The 7,874-nt window shown below is 38.9% G+C and overlaps 1 long non-coding RNA gene across 1 annotated transcript; it reads left to right on the top strand.

Annotated features, from left to right (window-relative positions):
* The first annotated feature begins 468 nt into the window (after positions 1 to 468).
* On the top strand, positions 469 to 6,337 carry LOC116677151 (uncharacterized). Its single transcript, XR_004328939.1, has 3 exons — positions 469 to 540; positions 2,453 to 2,459; positions 6,328 to 6,337. It is a non-coding gene; the product is annotated as an uncharacterized LOC116677151 (long non-coding RNA).
* The last annotated feature ends 1,537 nt before the right edge of the window (positions 6,338 to 7,874 follow it).

Here is a 7,874-nt window from a genome sequence, read left to right as displayed (position 1 = left end):
AGGACTCTGTCAACAAGAATCCTTTTGATTCACATTAAAGGACCAGGGTTTTCAGTCACAAAATATAAATGGGGTGAGGAAAGGCTGCCTTTGGTATGTTACATCATTACACATACATAAAAGCAGCTTTATTTAGCTATGCGGTCAGTTTCAGAAATTCTCCCCAGCCTGTTTTTACTTTGAATGAAAGTGATGGTGATGTGAAGCCTGTAGGCCACAGACTGTCCTTACTGCAACAGGTGGGAATAAAAGGCCTTGCTGAAGGGCATTCTAATAACTTGACATGGGACTTCATTAAAGAGCATTTTCATATTTCTATCCTAACCCATTGCTTAACTTTTTAGCCACGCAACCGACTCTAACAATGGCAATATTGGTTGGTCCGTCCACTGCTTTGGTCCACACTAAAATATATATACACATATTTAATGGTTTCCATGAAAATTGGTAGTACCATTCATGTTTCCCTGAGGATGAATCCTAATGACTTTGGTGATCCCCGACGTTTCCCCTACCACCACCTTGAGGTTTGCATTTGTGGTATTAAATGAATGTCTCAAATACTATGGATAACATGCAATTTGGCACGAACATTCACGTTTCTCTCAGGATGAACTGTAATCACTTCCCTTCACTTTTACTCTAGTGCCATGATCAGGTTCAATTTGTGATGTGTAATACTTTGGTTTATGACGAAATACTCGCAGAACTAATCACATTCCCATCATCCTCAGGTAAACTTTGTGTTAAGTGCTAATACTGCAAATGTTGAAAAGCTAACACGCTGATAGTGAACATGGTAAACATAATACCATCAAAATGTTAGCTTTATGTACAAAATAGTTATTCATTTCTCATCAATCTTTAACTTGATGACTGCCACCTGTTCGTGAGGAGGTGGCCATTTCCTGCATTAATATGTGAGGTTAGCTGTTCTGCTCCATTTCAATCAGGAAAGACTTTGTTGCAGATGTAAAATGTGCCAAGTCTTTGGAGATTGGATTCCATTAGATTTAAAATAATGTTTTAAAGGGGTACAGAAAGAAGACATGTCCCTCCGATGGAGTCTAGACACTGGTGATGGTGGTGAAAGAGCCCGAAGATCGGACCAAGGAAGTCGTGGGGAGCGGTTTCCCGGGAAAGACCCAGGGTGCCGTGGGTGATGATGACTGGAGGTGGAAGGGGAGGAGGAGGTTTGCACTCTTCCATTCAATCACAGCTGACCGCAGCAGACACAGCTGTGATTGACAGATTTAAAGCAGAGATGTAATGCTGTGATTGGCTCATGAATTTCATGGCTTCTTCTTTTGGTTTAACTGAAGAGTGATCGATTTAGGAAGAGATGGGGGGATTGAAGTTATTAGACGTCTTCCTGAAAGAATTTGCGCTGTGTGTAGTTTGTTGGCATGTTCACAAAAATGTCCCTCCAACAATTCAAAATATAACTTCACATTGTGGAACTTAAAATTTAAATGTAATAGATTAGTGTTAATGTTAGTAGTTTTATTAGGGGACTGCAAAAATTAGAAAATTACGGTCTGTCATGGCAGAAAATTGTACAAGTTGTATGTAAACGAAAATTCTAAATATGAGACAGTTGTGACACTCGTTTGTATAGCCTACTACTCTACACACTTTAAAGTTGCTTATATCATTTCTCATGTTTTTCAGTTTTTAACATTTACCAGTTGTCCTTCCTTCGTAGTTTTGTATGATTTATTCATTCTATTTCAGATAGCTGGCTAACAATCCATTGCTCTCTGGGGTCTATGCACGGCATTTTCTGTCCTTTTCAAAGTTTCCACAGTACTAAATTAGATATTTTGCTTCTGAATAGCGCAGCCAAAAGACTCTGTGATGGACAAAGAAAAGAAGCACAGCCTTCATAGCATGCGGGTCAGGAGCAAGGATGTTCTTTGTGTCTGCTTTTATTACACAGAAGATGAGCCTAAGTCTGGGAGACAGTGTAGAAGTGGCAAGGTTATACAGAGGTTCCCTCCGAAAATGTTCACTCAGATACAATTTTAAAAGCCCCTCCTGTAACTAATCCATGAAATAGGCAAGATCCAGACAATATCCTAACTGAGAGGCATGGGAAGGTTGGAGCTGCTGTGTTTGTGCTTGTGTTGTGTGTGTTTGTGAATGTGTGACTGTGAACACGACTCTGTGGTGGAAGAAAGAGAGCAGGCAGATTTTCACACATTCAACACATTTACTGGATGTTCTCCAGGCTAAAGTTGCACCAGCATCAAGTGGATTTGGTTTACTCATAAAATGTTTTCCTCTCACAGACAACACTTGGCGGGTTTACAATTTTTCACAGTTACACAACACCTCAAATGTTCTCCAGTCCACTATCGCTTTTGAGCCTGTTTATTGAGGAAAAACAACAGAATTATGTTTTCAACAATATATATTTCATACCAAACAACATGTAGTTGATAGCATGAAGGTTATGTGTGCACAGTCTCATGGCAGTTTGTGATGAAATAATGTTTTTCAACGGGAAGCACCTTTCGTGATAACGAATTACGGTAGCGAGTAGCATTGAAAAGGCGAAAATCCACGTAAGGAGGTTGGTTGGGGCGGTGGACGGGTCAAACAACACAGGACTTTCACCCCAGAGACTGGGTATTGCGTCTCGCGTGTGGCAGTTCCTTTCCCCGTTGTTCTTTTCCCAACCACAACGCATTCCGCGTGTGGTGGTCCCTCCACCGGCGTCAGCCAGAGACCACTGATCATGTCCCGATGTCACCATCTACGTGTACCGGCGGCTGCCTTTCCCCCGTTTTCTTTTCCTAACCACAACCGTCCCATTGTTGTAGCACGTCCCGCGTGTGGTGGTCCGTCCACCTGCGTGTTGCGTTTCATTTCCACGTTGTTGCATCCCTCAGAGACCGCTGAACGTGTCCCGGCGACCGTCGATCATTTCGTGGTTACCACCACGAAAGTAACAAGAAAATCGTGTTGTTGTTGATGAATCAGTAAATCAAAATAACGTGACCATTTCACCAATTTCCATGCAGGGTTGGTTTAGTTTACATCTAGGGAAAGTCATTTTATCAGACTTAACTGAATTTTAAAACAGGATCAGACCAAGAGCTGCCACGTTAATGAATTAGGCAGTAAAAGCCTTCAAAGACAGTTTAAAATCAACAAAACATAGTGTAAGATGTATTCCTACATCAGTTTTATTGTGTCATAAATTGTATAATACTCAAGTGATATCTTTCAATTAAAGCTGCAGTAATTAATGTTTGGTCAGTTCAAAACGTTGGTCCAAAATTAAAAAAAAACTGGAAGGATTGCCAGGAAAGTTTTTACAGACTTTTATTGTTGCCCAGAGGATAAATTGCTATAATGTTGGTGACCCTTTGAATTTTCCCTCTTGCTCCATCAATTGGTCAACATTTCAATTAGCAGGTTACAGATTAAATCAAATGTGTTGCTCAGAATAATCTGAGTTTGAGTAGCTATTAGAAGATCACTGTTTAGGTGCTTTAGTTAGATGAATGAAGGGCTTCACTTTATGTGTTTTTTAACATTAACATTTTAACATATGTGTTCCGCCAGCCTGCCTATAGTCCCCAAGTGACTAGAAATGGTGATAGGTGTAAACTGAGCCCTGGGTATCTTTCTCTGCCTTTGAGAAAATGAAAGATCAAATGGGTTGATCTGGAATCTTGCCCCTTATGACCTCATAAGACTACCACCCCTTTCTCTGCTTTGCCCGCCCAGAGAATTTGGCCCACCCATGAGAAAAAGAGAGACATCAAGGCTATCAAATAAGCAAAGTGGCAGTTGGTCAAGGCCACACCCCCAGCCTCCAACTTGCCCCCCCCCCCTTGCCTCAAAAGCTAAAGACTCAGAAATGGCACATACTAAGGAAAGTTCGTTGTGGGACTGCCTCTAGTGGCTGTAATTCTGCAGCAAGGCTGGATTTTGGGAAAGAGACAGATATGGCATTTGGGGACCACTAAGGTCTATATAAAAGCATCCAAAGAGAACCATGTCAGGGGACCATTAAGATGTTCCTGATGTTAAAGCTGTTGAAGGGGTAGGTGCACATAAGGACACAGCAAGGAAGCAACTATTCCTCCAATTTACCAACTTGATTTCTTTGCTTTCAATTTTTCATCTAATTTCATGCGGCGGCCATAAACGTGCCCGAGTAGGTCAGTCCAGGTCAGATCAAGGTCTCACTTTAACATAAGGCATCGCACATTTGATAGAGATTTTATGTAAGACTGTGAGTTGAAAAAGTGAAAGAGGAGGGAATAGAGGGAGGGACCCCAGAGTTGGAGATCAAAGAATAATTTATCCACAGAAAACAGGGAAGAAAAATTGGTGGTGGGACGGAGAAAAGCGCTGCATAGTGAATGGTGTGTTCAGCTGCAGAGGAGTGTTAAAAGGGATTTCCACATCCAACATCAATGAATACTAGAAAGAGAGATACATGACACATCATATTTCTTACTTAAAAATGCTCTAAAATTTAAGATATTTCCAGAGACATCTTAGTTTGGTACCTACTGTTTGCATTTGATTTGAACATTTTAAGACCAATTCCAATAAAATCTTTAGTCATCAAAGCAATTAGAGTGTTTTAGTGTCTTATTATGAGTGTGAAATGAACCAGATATTAAAGTAAGAAAGCGCAAAATATAGAAACAGCTGTTTCCTAAATTGTTGCCAACAGGCCGGCGTCGTGTTTACAGATGAAAGAGTCTTAATTAATTGCCTGAATACAATCCATATGCATTGTAGAAAAAAAAGAACATGGAGGACACAGAGAAGTTGTGCAACACTAGAGATCATCTTGGGATCTTGGCATCACACCAGCAACGTTAAACTGGGCCAGGGGTGTAAAGTTTGTGTGTGAACTCGGCTTTCATCTTGACTTTTAACTACACACTTGTAAAGTTTCCTGACTGCGTCTTGCATGGTTGTGACGCTGTCTTGGTGATAGAATTGGTCCACGGACAGACATTTCACCTGGTTAAGTACTGAAAACCATCTCTGTGGTACTTGCTGCAACAGTCTGTCTTGCTAGGAACACATTTTTTCAACAATGACACACACAGACACACAAGGTGAAAACAACACCAGGGCCATTGTCACGGCTGGTAAAAGTACTTAAACCAGATTGGCAGAGCAGGGAGCAAGGCAGCAGTCCAGCTGTATAAAGGATTTGAGAGAAAAGGACAATAACGGTCAACTTAAGCCAAAGCCATACCAAACCCTAACAATGCCAAAATTCTTAACTAGCCCAGTGAGATTAGCAAAATCATCCGTCTGTTTGTGCAGATATTGGATCCTCATAACTTCATAAATACCCCAACAAACAGATTCACCCTTGCTAGTGTATGCAAGACCAACAACAGCTTCTGTTTGCTTGCAAAACATCATTAGAGAAGACTGATGTTCACTTTAATGAAATAACAGATGATTGGAATTTATTAACAGCGTGTATTCAAACCCAAGCCTGAGCTAACGGCTAATATTCACGACAATAAGAGCTGCCTTGAGAATATTATTCCAGTACTTTGAGAAGAATTATGAATAATTGACAGCAAACCCCAGTAGAGGGAAAGCCAGGAGTCTCTCTGGTAGACCTCCTTTTGAGTGGCATCTGCTGCTTTTCCAGAGAATGTTTAACCACATTCTGCAAGTGGTAATTTTGGGAAATAAATTCAACTCTATCTAACAAGGGGGGTTTCTGAAGTTCAAGAGGTCCTGATTATTCCCTCCTCTTTTGTAGAAGATGGTAGCCCATCAGCACTCGCAGCACAGCAGAGATAGGAGAGAGCAAGGATGCCGACAAAGGCAACAGACATCTATATTGCATATAATGTCTCTGGAGAAGATCCCACAGCTGCTAATTACTAATGAAGGACACAGAGGATTTCAAGGGCGACCAAATGAGAGAAAGAAACACAAACCGGAGAAAGAAGAAAATCCCAGTGGATATTTTAGCTTGCAATTAAACCAGACATATGAAGGTAATATTGATTAATTAAGATAAAGTTAAATAATGTACGGCCTATGAGCAGGAGAGTTCCATGTAAGGACATGGTTCAAGAAAACAACTTTTGCTGCCCTTGCTCATACTCTTTGCTTTAATGAAGCAGAATAATTGATTAAAAGTACAATTAGACACAAGAATAAGATTATGACTATAAATGAGATTAGCGCAAGTAGGTTTCAATGCTCTAACATAATTTAGTGGAGCCTTACATGAGTGTGTGGACATAATTAAATGTTGTATATTAAACTCTCTGTTAGCTTGCTTACTATTGTGAGAGCTTTAACATTATCACAAGCAAGTGTTTTGTGTGGTGGACCACAGCAAGGACACACAGCAAGGACATACTAACACTCAAACAATCACACACACATACAATAATTATTAAGGGTGGTGATATTGAAGATTCTTACTTTTCTGATAAGTTGAAAGCTTTTGATATATCCAGTGGTGGTTTACAGTAATCACAAAGACAGAAATGTCAATTTGCTATTAGCTTTAAATCTACATACAAAAAGTGTAAAATCCTGTGCAGCAGAGGATTTATTCTGGGTCGAGACACTCACATAAAAAAGTAGGATATAATCAGATTCAGCTTAATTAAAAATCTAAATTGGCAGTAAAAGTAGATAAACATGTATCACTTGAAAGTAGGACAAGTACTATAAAGCATATCCATTCTTCTTTAGATATTTTAAAAATGTGTTGATGCTAATACTTCTGTACCTTAACTGATTTTAAATGTAATGTGCTCCTGTAGAGTATTCTTCCTCAAGGTATTGCTACTTTTACCAGAATACTTCTTATACCACTGATCCTAAAACATTATCGCAATGTTGTCATAGAACTGCAATATGGTATTTATGTGCTATTAACACATGCTCTATGATACATTTATAACACATGTTCAACGGTTTACACCTTTATGCAGAATGTTTTAGGTGTGGGGTGCGCCTTTACGTATTCATAAGCAGGCCTTTGGAACTGTTAACAAAAGTAAGTCTTGGGCTAATCATATATTTTTGGTGAATGTATTTTATTGAATAAGATGGTAGAAACCGCCATAACATGAAACATTTATAAACTAAAAATGGCTTTATAAATGCAGTGCCTCAAATTATGGGAGATTAAAGAGACGATGTCTGGAAACTGTGGGTAAATTGTAAATAACAATCTTTGGTATGATTGTGTAATAATTATAGGAATAAATGACAGTATTATCAGCATAAGTGAACATTTGTTTCAGGTATATATTGACAGTGAATACTTACATAATACAGAATGCATACATTTGCTGGCTCCATCAAGCTGTGGAATTAATGGCATTTTGTCATTTACACAAAGGAGTCTTTCACTGGAGGTTCTTTACAGCGTTATTCAGACTTGACAGAACCTTTATAGAAAAAGACAATGCTTGTTTAATATTTGGCACTTGGTGTGTGCAAGAGAAACCAGCAGATAGTTAAAAAGGCTATGATAATAAGGATGAAGACTGGCTGCATAACTGATGAATTATATTTTGCAATTTATCAAAGAATTAATAGTTGTCCTGCTACTCCATTAATAATCATACTTGCACGCCAGTGAAACACTATTATACTATGATCATATAATTCACAGGACTATGGCATGGCATTTAAAACTGAGTTTATCCCTTTTTATCTTATGTCTAACTTATATAATTTACAATTTATTTTATTTTTTACTAGATTATGAGACATTGAGGTCTTTGTTGTCACATGTTGTTCATGCTGATATAAATGACATCTGTTTTAACATTTTTTAAAAAGAATGCTTATATTAATGCTAGTATTGGATGTATGTGGATATATGGTGGACAGCAATAGTA

The sequence above is a fragment of the Etheostoma spectabile genome, unplaced genomic scaffold (genome assembly GCF_008692095.1).
Source record: "Etheostoma spectabile isolate EspeVRDwgs_2016 unplaced genomic scaffold, UIUC_Espe_1.0 scaffold00004446, whole genome shotgun sequence".
NCBI lineage: Eukaryota > Metazoa > Chordata > Actinopteri > Perciformes > Percidae > Etheostoma > Etheostoma spectabile.
Note: the sequence above shows the minus strand (reverse complement) of the source record. Positions and strands in the feature narration are given on the sequence as shown.